Source organism: Thalassophryne amazonica, chromosome 11, assembly GCF_902500255.1.
Source record: "Thalassophryne amazonica chromosome 11, fThaAma1.1, whole genome shotgun sequence".
NCBI classification, from domain to species: domain Eukaryota; kingdom Metazoa; phylum Chordata; class Actinopteri; order Batrachoidiformes; family Batrachoididae; genus Thalassophryne; species Thalassophryne amazonica.
Genome location: NC_047113.1, coordinates 4,206,523 through 4,218,896, shown reverse-complemented (window position 1 = coordinate 4,218,896; position 12,374 = coordinate 4,206,523). Strand labels below are relative to the sequence as shown.

General features: G+C 40.0%; 1 protein-coding gene across 2 annotated transcripts in view; it reads right to left on the bottom strand.

Annotated features, from left to right (window-relative positions):
* The window catches only part of smad5 (SMAD family member 5), a 41,859-nt gene that overhangs the window by 25,695 nt on the left and 3,790 nt on the right, over positions 1–12,374 (bottom strand). Inside the window, exon 2 of one of the 2 annotated variants that reach the window (XM_034181430.1) lies at positions 6,786–6,868. The exons of the other annotated variant lie outside the window; for it this stretch is intronic. The gene's annotated coding sequence lies outside the window, so the exon portion shown is untranslated. The remainder of the gene's footprint in view (positions 1–6,785; positions 6,869–12,374) is intronic. 2 annotated transcript variants of the gene reach the window in all.

Sequence of the window (12,374 nt, the reverse complement as noted above, 5' to 3'; positions counted from 1 at the left end):
ATCAAAAATAACCCATAAACGTTTGCCACGCAAGTAAAAACCCGAATTTCTGGGGATTTCCAGACAACTTTCATCACCAATACTATTTATAGACATTTTAAATTATGAAAATAAAGTTGGTACAAAGTACAACCCATCCAAAGTATGACCAAAGTTAACCTCCAGGATTATTTCATCACTCTTCGCCATGTTTTACTGCAGACATTGTGAATTTCCATTTAAAACCCCTGGCAAAAATTATGGAATCACCGGCCTCGGAGATGTTCATTCAGTTGTTTAATTTTGTAGGAAAAAAGCAGATCACAGACATGACACAAAACTAAAGTCATTTCAAATGGCAACTTTCTGGCTTTAAGAAACACTATAAGTAATCAGAAAAAAAAAACTGTGGCAGTCAGTAATGGTTACTTTTTTAGACCAAGCAGAGGGAAAAAAAAATATGGAATCACTCAATTCTGAGGAATAAATTATGGAATCATGAAAAACAAAAGAACGCTCCAACACATCACTAGTATTTTGTTGCACCACCTCTGGCTTTTATAACAGCTTGCAGTCTCTGAGGCATGGACTTAATGAGTGACAAACAGTACTCTTAATCAATCTGGCTCCAACTTTCTCTGCTTGCTGTTGCCAGATCAGCTTTGCAGGTTGGAGCCTTGCCATGGACCATTTTCTTCAACTTCCACCAAAGATTTTCAATTGGATTAAGATCCAACTTGTGCATTTATTGATGATGTAATGACAGCCATCTCCCCAGTGCCTTTACCTGACATGCAGCCCCATATCATCAATGACTGTGGAAATTTACATGTTCTCTTCAGGCAGTCATCTTTATAAATCTCATTGGAACGGCACCAAACAAAAGTTCCAGCATCATCACCTTGCCCAATGCAGATTTGAGATTCATCAATGAATATGACTTTCATCCTGTCATCCACAGTCCACGATTGCTTTTCCTTAGCCCATTGTAACCTTGTTTTTTTCTGTTTAGGTGTTAATGATGGCTTTCGTTTAGCTTTTCTGTATGTAAATCCCATTTCCTTTAGGTGGTTTCTTACAGTTCGGTCACAGACGTTGACTCCAGTTTCCTCCCATTCGTTCCTCATTTGTTTTGTTGTGCATTTTCGATTTTTGAGACATATTGCTTTAAGTTTTCTGTTTTGATGCTTTGATGTCTTCCTTGGTCTACCAGTATGTTTGCCTTTAACAACCCTCCCATGTTTGTATTTGGTCCAGAGTTTAGACACAGCTGACTGTGAACAACCAACATCTTTTGCAACATTGCGTGATGATTTACCCTCTTTTAAGAGTTTGATAATCCTCTCCTTTGTTTCAATTGACATCTCTCATGTTGGAGCCATGATTCATGTCAGTCCACTCGGTGCAACAGCTCTCCAAGGTGTGATCACTCCTTTTTAGATGCAGACTAACGAGCAGATCTGATTTGATGCAGGTGTTAGTTCTGGGGATGAAAATATACAGGGTGATTCCATAATTTATTCCTCAGAATTGAGTGATTCCATATTTTTTTTTCCCTCTGCTTGGTCTAAAAAAGTAACCGTTACTGACTGCCACAATTTTTTTTTTCCTGATTTCTTATAGTGTTTCTTAAAGCCAGAAATCCTCCGAGGCCGGTGATTCCATAATTTTTGCCAGGGGTTGTAAATACACTCATCCTGACCCTACAGCAAAAAGACATTTTTTTCCCCCTCAAGTGACATTTCAGGACTCAGCTTCTCAAGCTAGTTTATGTGGTCTTTTTAGTACCATGTATGTTTATAATTCACAACTGCTTCACATATGACTCAAGAGATTGGCTGAAAGAGACCACAAGCAGAAGGTCAAACACATGTAGATGAATCAAGACTGGAGGGCCCGCAGCAAAAGCAGCAGCTGTTTGGGGGTTTGTGAAAACTGACCCAAGTTAAACAAAATGTGACCATAAAGAACCACTTCCTCCCTCATCCCACCTCTATCCTGATCCCTCCCTACCAGCACACAGCTGTCCAACACCCACTTCATGACTCACTGTTCAACATAAAAGCAGGTGGAACCTTCTCAAACAGGACACCAAATAATTATTAGTCAAACAGGTAGGGGTGAGAATCTCTGGGCATGCCACGATGCGATTATGATTCACACGACTGCGATTCAGTTATAAAACAATTAAACACATCCTGATGCATTTTTCTTTTCCTACATAGGACTTCTTTTTCACTGTGTGACTAATTGTAGTTTTGAAAGCAAAGTATCTGTATTGACCATAGGGTGTATATATACTGAACAAAGCCTGCGTGACATCACCCAATGGTTTTCTATAGAGACCCAGAACAACTGAAATGACCCCCTTGCCTGGGCATCACCATGTTGAGAGCCTCGCCCGCACTGATTCACAATGAACCCACTAACACATAATGGGGTCAGCATGTGGGTGGCTCAGTGCGTAATGAAAAACACCTGAACACACCCCTCTCAGAGTGGTTAGCATCAGTTTGGGTGTTAAATCATTATTTCTGTGGACTGTCCAGTGATTGTCCTAACAATGTACTTTGTTGTGTACATTAAAAGTTATGAGCTGGTTATTTTATCAGTAACTGTACATTAAGTAGACCAAATGGACAAAGTTACTGACAGCTACTAAAAGTAAAACAACATAAAACCTGAAGAAAGTTTCACTCAGCGTGAATATTATAACAGAGGCTTCTTAGATGATTTGTTTTGGACGATTCAGCACAACAAGCCATATTATTCCAGGTGTTTGCAGTAAAATACTCCAAACAAACTGACAGACACAGCAACACCACGAGTGGCTCTGCATCAAGTGGACAAGGAGGCTACAACAGGAGACGTCACTGGACACAGTTGCTGCCACTCAAAACAACCACACCCACAGTTATACAGAAGCTTATGGCTTAAACATCTTAAACTAGATTTAGACTCCTTTTCATTGTCATTCAGTAAAGAACATTACAGATGCTGTCACAGAACAAAATATCGATGCACTGCACGAATAAATAAAAACAGAATAAAGCACAGAATACCAGTCCAAAGTGTGTGACTGAGTTTTTTTTTTTTTTTAACCCATCGATAACTGCTTCTGCATCTGCGTATACACAACATGCAATAATAAAGGACTAAGGATATTGCACTAAGTAAGAAAAAAAAATTCACTCCCAGTACAGCTGTCATGGAAGAGGAAACCACCAACAGAGACCAAAAGCATTGTTTGTACCACACAGTAAACATGTTTATTTCTGCTCTAAAACTGGACATTTTAACATGGCATCCTATGGGAAAATGCAATGTTTGCAACTTGGGTCAGTTTTTGGTTATCTGCATTCTTCTCCATAGAGCTTCCTCTACAGTTCAGGAGTACACGTCTCAAAAATGTCGTAAACACTCACTGCACCCCCCCCATTTGCATAATGTTTTTACGGTAGCCGGGGAACACAATCTGTGGAACTGTGTCAAGAAAGTGACAATCCACAGAAATACACAGAGAACAAGTTTATTTCAGGCATCTCTCGCGTGCACACTCTTTCTCCCTCTCTCTGCCCCCCTCTCTCCCTCAGATGCCATCTCTATGCCCCCCCCTTCTGTCTCTCTCTCTCTCTCTCTGGGAAGATGTGCTGTGAGCACAGCACACAAACAGTGAGGGAATATGATGTCATGCTTTTAGACCACGGCAAACTCCAGGCAAAATCCATGTTTCCCCCAGCAGCAGGAGTGCCAGGTCTGCATCCATATACCACGCTTCATTATCTTTCAGTTCTGCTCTTCCAAGAAAGCTCAGCCAAGGGTGACCCGTACATGATGCCTCGTTTGGTTGCACACCGTTTTTCCTCTTCCTTTGACTATTTTATTTGATCATTTTTGCTTTTTCTTCAATTCTATCATGATTATGAACATGTAAGAAATAAAGCCTTCCTTGACTTGCTCTTATAGCTGTTAGCTCACTGGTGCCTCGATAGGGGGTGTGTATGTGTTGTTGTAGTGCTGTAAAGCAGTTTGTGTATCGCGAGACCAGAGACACTCATTCAAAGAACCCTGGGGCGGTGTCCATTGAGAGAGAGCCCCATTCTCCACAAAAAACATTTACAGATTACTGACAAACTGCAAAATTAAGGTAAAAAAAAGTTACTTAGTTACCCTTTAAATTAAGACTACATGAACTTGAAAATACCTGAAGAAGAAGAAGAAAAAAAAAAAAATCACCAATACAAAACATGTTAGTGTTAAATACATAAAATGTCAGAATAAATGCCATTCGGCAAAAATGGATAAATTTCCCCCGTGGGGTCTTGAGCACTCAGTGGAGGATACACTGGGGACGTCACAGCACTCCCTCTCTGATCAAGCTCAAAGGCAGCTGTGTGCACATTTGTCCTCATCTTATTGATAATTCGTAGTAATTATTGCTCTGCTCGGACAACAACATGAGTCTGGTTTCACAAGCTGACTAACGGAGCACAAGGAGCAAGAACAGTGCAATGCAGCTGCGGCAGAATAATTTTCACATGAATGTGCAGCTTTTTTTCTCTGCTCACAATCAGGTCAATTTGACTGCACCGACATCTCCATAGAGATCCATGCAGTTATTACAAAAAAATAAAAACCTATGTAAACTTTGCAATTAATCCAGAGCAAATTGTGATTCAAAGCTGCTGCACCTTTGGATCACAAATGCCTCTCCCAAAGGCGTCTTTACATGCCTCCGGTCCTCAAAGAAACTTCAGAAAACTCTTTTTCTGGAACCACATAGTGCAAGTGCCTGGACTCTCACAACATATACTTTGAATATGCACCCAGTGCAACATCATCTACAGTTTTTTGTCTTTTTTTGTGACAGTCGAGTGAATGTGGGTGAAATGAAAACAGCATCTTTGCAGCTTAAGGCTACGTCTGCAAATTAATGCATGAGGAAAAATAAATTTTCAAAGTGTTCACAATTCAGAGAAGGTAGTTAATCATTTACTGCTTACTGACGATCCACCAGTGATGTCACAGTCCCAATTATGCACATCAATCTCTGCGTGCATGCATGCACACGCTGTAAGAATTTTGCGTGCATGCTCATTTTTTTGTGTGTGATTCACCCACGGCAGTACTTCAACAGGAATGCTGCCCTTCTTTGCTTTTGTCAATACAAGGAACGAACTGATCAGTGATGTAAAACCATGATGCGATGCGTCAGTATTTTGATCCATGACACACCTGCTGACTAAACTGTACTGGCATGCAAGCTTGGACGCCAATGAGTAAATGCGTCGTAAACTGTTGAAAACTGTGTGTGTCAGTGTGCCAGTGCGCAAAGAAAATTAAAAAATTTTCCAAAATTCCGGCAAATTTAGGACAACCTGATAATAATGAACTAGTCGTGAACATTACGCAACCTATTCGAAAACACTTTGTGCCATGGCGCGCAGGGCATCTGAACAATCATGGCAAGTTGTTGCATCTAATAAATACAACTTTAGAGATACATTATCTAACCCCTTTTTGAAGCAGCGAACCATCCAGCCGTCATTTGGATGGGCAATTTTTGTAAATGACGGCTGAAAAAATAGTGGGCGGCTTGCTCAAAGCTGTCTAAAATATGTGTAAAATTGCCTCTTTCCTGGTCTCCGTCTAATTTGTGCTGAATCCATCTTTTTTCACCAAAATATAGGGAATTATCAGCTCGAGTACACAACTAGGAACTGACTTCTGGTTTTGCATTAGACCCAGTAACATGCGACATGATTGGTCAATTGACACCACCTTTTGAAAGGCGGCCTCCAACTGGTCTGTAAATTGATTCAACATTATATTGTTATTATCGCATGTCAAATTCAGTAATGTGTTTATTAATGGATTTTTATATTACGTGGCGACAGCTGTTCAAATTTACTTTATAGATTACAGTTGTTTATTGACTATAAATATTCAATGATGATCTCTTTCGGTAGTTACATATCTGGTTCCTTTAAATATCTGACCATTGTTTAATCATTTTCATTACTTAATTATTCCCTTTCATAGTGTAGGCACATGTCTGCATATACTGTGAATAATTCTTGTTTTTCATTTCATTGTTCAATAAAAAGTTACATTTAATTGTGATTGATTTTGTTATAGTATTGACATTCAAAAAGTACAATTGTGGTTTTCCCCTCACCAAATTAAGTATGTGTGACATACTAAGGCCTTGGTACCTAGCTATAGGTGGCACATGCTATGGCAAGATTGAAATTTCTGATTAGGCTGTTATCACGCAGAAATCAAATAAGCAATAAAATATCAAATTAAAAACTAAGAATAAGATAATAAAAACTATTTCAGAATCTAGAATATATTCACAGTAATTATTGTAAAGAAGCAAAATATAATAAGATTTCTAAGGTTAAAATATAGCATTTGGTTCCCCAAAATGCATCATTTAGGATCTATTTTTTCAAAATTTTCCTGGGGGAGGCAACCCAGATCCCCCCTGCCTAAAACTATGGATCTAACTCAGGGGTGAGTAATCTTGTGCCATGAAGGGCCAAGACACAGCAGGTTTCCCTTTCTACCAATGACCTGAGCAGGTGTTTTTATTGATGTTCAGGTATCTCAGCAGGTGATTTCATTGATGGTCAGGCGTTTATGTTCAGGGGAGAGGCTCATCAGCAAATCCACCTGCCGAGGTGACTGGTTGCAAGAAAAACCTGAACTGTCGTTGCCCACCCCTGATCTAACTCATGAGGAGGAATGAAAATGCAACTGTTTTGCCAATCCATTGCAACATATATATTATGAATAATTACCTTTGAGACAAGATTCCAAATGCATTTTCCACCACACGGCGCGCACGAGACAACCTGTAGCTGTAGATAATTCCTTTGTGATTCTGGAAGCGATGAGAGAATAGTTTCATCAGCCAAGTTCTGAGAGCAAATGCATCATCGGCTACGAGATATTTTATATACTGTGGGGTCAAGCGAGACAAAGTGAGACGTGTTGGCACAATGAATTGCACAAGAATTTCAGTTCCTCACAGGAATATGCATAAAGCACAAAATGGCAGCCATAATGATTTTTAGAATGTGAGGTTTGAAAACAATGTAATCTCATTGTCAACAATAGAAAGCCCCTTTGGCTTGTACCTAATTTCACTCTGGGTCGCCAAAGCAAATCTGAGGTGGATCTACATGTTGATTTGGTACACGTTTCACGCTGACTGCCCTTCCTGATGCAACTTCACATTACATGGAGAATGGGCAGGGTGAGTATGAACCAGGAAACCTATATAATAAAAATCACATCTCTAAAAATAAAAAACATTCAGACTTTCTGACAAGTGTCATTCTGGAAGTACTTAATTTGACCATTTCTAAAAGGGGACTCTTCAGTTCTACATCAAGTTTTGTAAGCATTTCAGACAGTTACAGAGAGGTTTTTGACAATTCTGGAAGGATGTTTTTGAAAAAGGGTTTCAGATTCACCGAGTTCAACTCAAAGTTGATGAAAAAGTGTGCCGATGTTTAATCCCTTCCTCAGATCTGATTATGCCCAGAGCAAATTTTAAACCTTAAAGAGCCAATTTTTATAAGAATCAGGCAGTTTACATGGGGCTGTGATAGTGACCAACTCAGATTTTGCCCAAACTTTGATAACTGGATGCACCCTCCACCAAACGAACATACAAAATCTGAGTTGGTCACTATCACAGCCTGCCTGCCTCTTATAAAAATAGGCTCTTAATGTTTACCTGAAATATAACACAAGATAAACACATTGTCCAGTCCGTGAAGATGTACACTGAACAAAAATATACAGCAAATAGACAGCATGATTATTGCGCAGGCATGCCTTAGGCTAGCTACAATAAAAGGCCACTCTGAAATGTTCAGTTTTATCACAGCACAATGTCACAGATGTCGCAATTGAACAGACTGTTCAATTGTCTTGCTGACTGCAGGAATGTCAACCAGAGCTGTTGCCCATGAATTGAATGTTGATTTCTCTACCGTAAGCCATTTCCAAAGGCATTTCAAATAATTTAGCAGTACATCCAGCCGGCCTCACAACCACACACCATGTGTTACCACACCAGCCCAGGACCTCCACATCCAGCATGTTCACCTCCAAGATCTTCTTGAGACCAGACAACCGGACAACTGCTGCAACAATCAGTTTGCAGAACCAAAGAATTGGTGTCTGACTGCAGTTCCTCATTGTAACTGAATTGAGTGGGAAAATGCTCACATTCGATGGCATCTTGCTGCTGATCAACTCTTTGCAAAGGAGATGTGTTGCATTGTGTGAGGCAAATGGTGGTCATCCCAAATACTGATGGGTTTTCTGACCCCCCCCCCATAAAGCATGACTGCACATTTCAGAGTGGCCTTTTATTGTGGCCATCCAAAGGCACACCTGTGCAATAATCATGCTGTCTAATCAGCATCTTGAAGCACCACACCTGTGAGGTGGGATGGATTATCTCAGCAAAGAAGAAGTGCTCACTAACAGATTTAGACAGATTTGTGAACAGTATTTGAGAGAAATAAGTCTTTTGTGTATTCACCTTATTCAGGAATTCAGGGTGGGAGGCTGCATTTTGGCAAGCAACTTCTGGTTTCCCACTGCGTCTGATGATTAGCTATGTGGAAACACATTACGCTAGAATTTTCCAAACATGAGCAGCATTAATTGTTCAGTTCGTGGGTGCCACAACAACTGGAAGAAGAGAAAACTATCGCTTTCAGAATGATGTCTTGAACATGGAAAGGAGAGATCTGAGTGCTGTGGACCAGCATTTAACTTGTTCCCTCCTCCATCGAGAGGTGAGGATCTCCGGTGCTGGCTAAAGGTACTGAATTTGAAAAATCCAACCAAACGTCCCTATGTCTGTTCTTTTCATTTTGTGGAGAAAAAAAAACCTTCACACCACTGCATCCTTACCCAGACAAATGGTTGGGCTACAACGCTCCGTTGAATCAGAATCAGAATCACCTTTATTGTCACTGCACAGCAATCAGCACAACGAAATTTGCTTGTGCATCCCCAAAAACAATGCCCACCCTCACACATAACTTACCCACACACATACTTCAATAAATATTAAAAACATCAGGAGATGGGGTGTTGGGGGGTAAGCTCAGAGACAAACATAACTCATATTGCACTGATCCCACATTGTCACTGTCCCATACTGCACTTATGAAAAAGCCACTTAAGAAGCCACTTCAGATGCCAGTGAGATATATGGGTAAGTGTTTGTAGCATTAGCTGCTATCTAATTTACTCATTTTATGGTGTTGATACAACCAAGCACTGCATAAACTAACACCATATGTATATTAACATTACATAATCTTGGCATTAAATCAAATCAAATCAATTTTATTTATATAGCGCCAAATCACAACAAACAGTTGCCCCAAGGCGCTTTATATTGTAAGGCAAGGCCATACAATAATTACGTAAAAACCCCAACGGTCAAAACGACCCCCTGTGAGCAAGCACTTGGCGACAGTGGGAAGGAAAAACTCCCTTTTAACAGGAAGAAACCTCCAGCAGAACCAGGCTCAGGGAGGGGCAGTCCTCCGCTGGGACTGGTTGGGGCTGAGGGAGAGAACCAAGAAAAAGACAAGCTGTGGAGGGGAGCAGAGATCAATCACTAATGATTAAATGCAGAGTGGTGCATACAGAGCAAAAAGAGAAAGAAACACTCAGTGCATCATGGGAACCCCCCAGCAGTCTAAGTCTATAGCAGCATAACTAAGGGATGGTTCAGGGTCACCTGATCCAGCCCTAACTATAAGCTTTAGCAAAAAGGAAAGTTTTAAGCCTAATCTTAAAAGTAGAGAGGGTGTCTGTCTCCCTGATCCGAATTGGGAGCTGGTTCCACAGGAGAGGAGCCTGAAAGCTGAAGGCTCTGCCTCCCATTCTACTCTTACAAACCCTAGGAACTACAAGTAAGCCTGCAGTCTGAGAGCGAAGCGCTCTATTGGGGTGATATGGTACTATGAGGTCCCTAAGATAAGATGGGACCTAATTATTCAAAACCTTATAAGTAAGAAGAAGAATTTTAAATTCTATTCTAGAATTAACAGGAAGCCAATGAAGAGAGGCCGATATGGGTGAGATATGCTCTCTCCTTCTAGTCCCTGTCAGTACTCTAGCTGCAGCATTTTGAATTAACTGAAGGCTTTTCAGGGAACTTTTAGGACAACCTGATAATAATGAATTACAATAGTCCAGCCTAAAAGAAATAAATGCATGAATTAGTTTTTCAGCATCACTCTGAGACAAGACCTTTCTAATTTTAGAGATATTGCGCAAATGCAAAAAAGCAGTCCTACATATTTGTTTAATATGCGCACTAAATGACATATCCTGATCAAAAATGACTCCAAGATTTCTCACAGTATTACTAGAGGTCAGGGTAATGCCATCCAGAGTAAGGATCTGGTTAGACACCATGTTTCTAAGATTTGTGGGGCCAAGTACAATAACTTCAGTTTTATCTGAGTTTAAAAGCAGGAAATTAGAGGTCATCCATGTCTTTATGTCTGTTAGACAGTCCTGCAGTTTAGCTAATTGGTGTGTGTCCTCTGGCTTCATGGATAGATAAAGCTGGGTATCATCTGCGTAACAATGAAAATTTAAGCAATGCCGTCTAATAATACTGCCTAAGGGAAACATGTATAAAGTGAATAAAATTGGTCCTAGCACAGAACCTTGTGGAACTCCATAATTAACCTTAGTCTGTGAAGAAGATTCCCCATTTACATGAACAAATTGTAATCTATTAGATAAATATAATTTTTAAAAAAATTAAGATGATACTACTTGTCAGGTAGTATTTTAATTTGATTCAAGGAGATATTGATAAGCTTTGGTGCTTTTATAGTTCCTCATAACCAAACCGTCTGCGCTGAGTGACAACACAAAGTAGTTAAAAATATCGGCATACATAATCGAGGGCCACTTTTTCATGTCATCTTCCCACTCTGTTATGACTCGTGGGTGAGCCAGAGTCGTTTCAAAAAGGTTTTTGTTTCTACCCATGCAATGACTTCCATTTTTCTATATTGAAAACACCGCTCAGCGGAAGTCCTAAGCCAAAACTGAAATGCCTCTGTTGTAAATGTGGGCGGGGCTGAATAAGGTGAATATAGAAAATGTTTCTTGATCTTTGAGTTTAGCACATGAAAAATGGGAGCAAAACCAAAAGTGTTGCATTTATATTTTTGTTCAGTGTATGTAGTTAGGAGTATCATTTGACTCTTGAACAGCGTGCTGGTTAACTGAGTTTCTCAAGTGTGCCATGAGTGAGTTCTTGTCACAATGTTTACTCAAAGTTCAAATTTCCTCTTTTCTCCCCAGAAAAGGTGAATTTTGACCAAACTGGTAAGATAAGGCACTGGTCTGCCAATATGTGGCCCTGGGTTTGAATCTTATTCATGCTACCTGTCTGTGGACAAGACAATCTACATTGTCACAGTCCAACCCAATGAGCACCGGCTGTGGAAATAACCAGAGTTTGACTGGTCCCCCATCCAGGGGGCGTTGTACTCTCATCTACTTGATGCTATGGAATTTGCTGATAAGCACCAGCACCAATAGGCCTCAGGGCCTATACACAATGTTTTCAATGAAGTCAGAATTATGGGCGTGCCAGCCGTTTTGGCCATCTTGGCGGCACTGCCGAGTAAGCAATATTTAGTGGGAAATGCACATTCTACTTTGATGACAAAAGTTCTCGAAATCGTCACAAAAAATTGGGAGACAGCTGTGAGATTAGCGCTGCTATGATTAGTCGACTAGTCACGATTATGTCAACTATCAAAATCATCAGCAACTAATTTAATAATCAACATCATTGTTTATTTTCTTTGTTTTTTCTCAAAGCTGCCATTGTATCTTCTGCTGCCTTTCTGTCCTTGCCTTGATGTCCAGAGATCCAGGATACACCACGTACAGACTTTATTTTAATTTATGCCAAGAGATCAAGGATCAAGTGACCTATTTCATATTTACTTAAAGACTCAAAATGTTGCTAACATAGAAAACCTGTAAAGCATACTTTTAGTTCATAGTACAATTCACAGGAGGTATTGATAAGGGAATGAATAAAGAATTAGATCCAAAAAGTGGAATCGACAGATAAAATCTCACCAATACCCATCCCTTGCCTCGGTAAGGTAATTGGCTAGTTAGCCGCTAAAATTAACGTGTATAGTGAGCTACTTAATGATGATTTCATTAGCTTTAGCACACATACGTTACGTTTGCTGTAATGTTATAACAGCAATGTCATGTTTGAACAGAAAATGTGACAACACTAATGTATTATAACACTACATAACGGTGATAAAAAAATGTTCCTCTTCAATGGACGGCTTTGT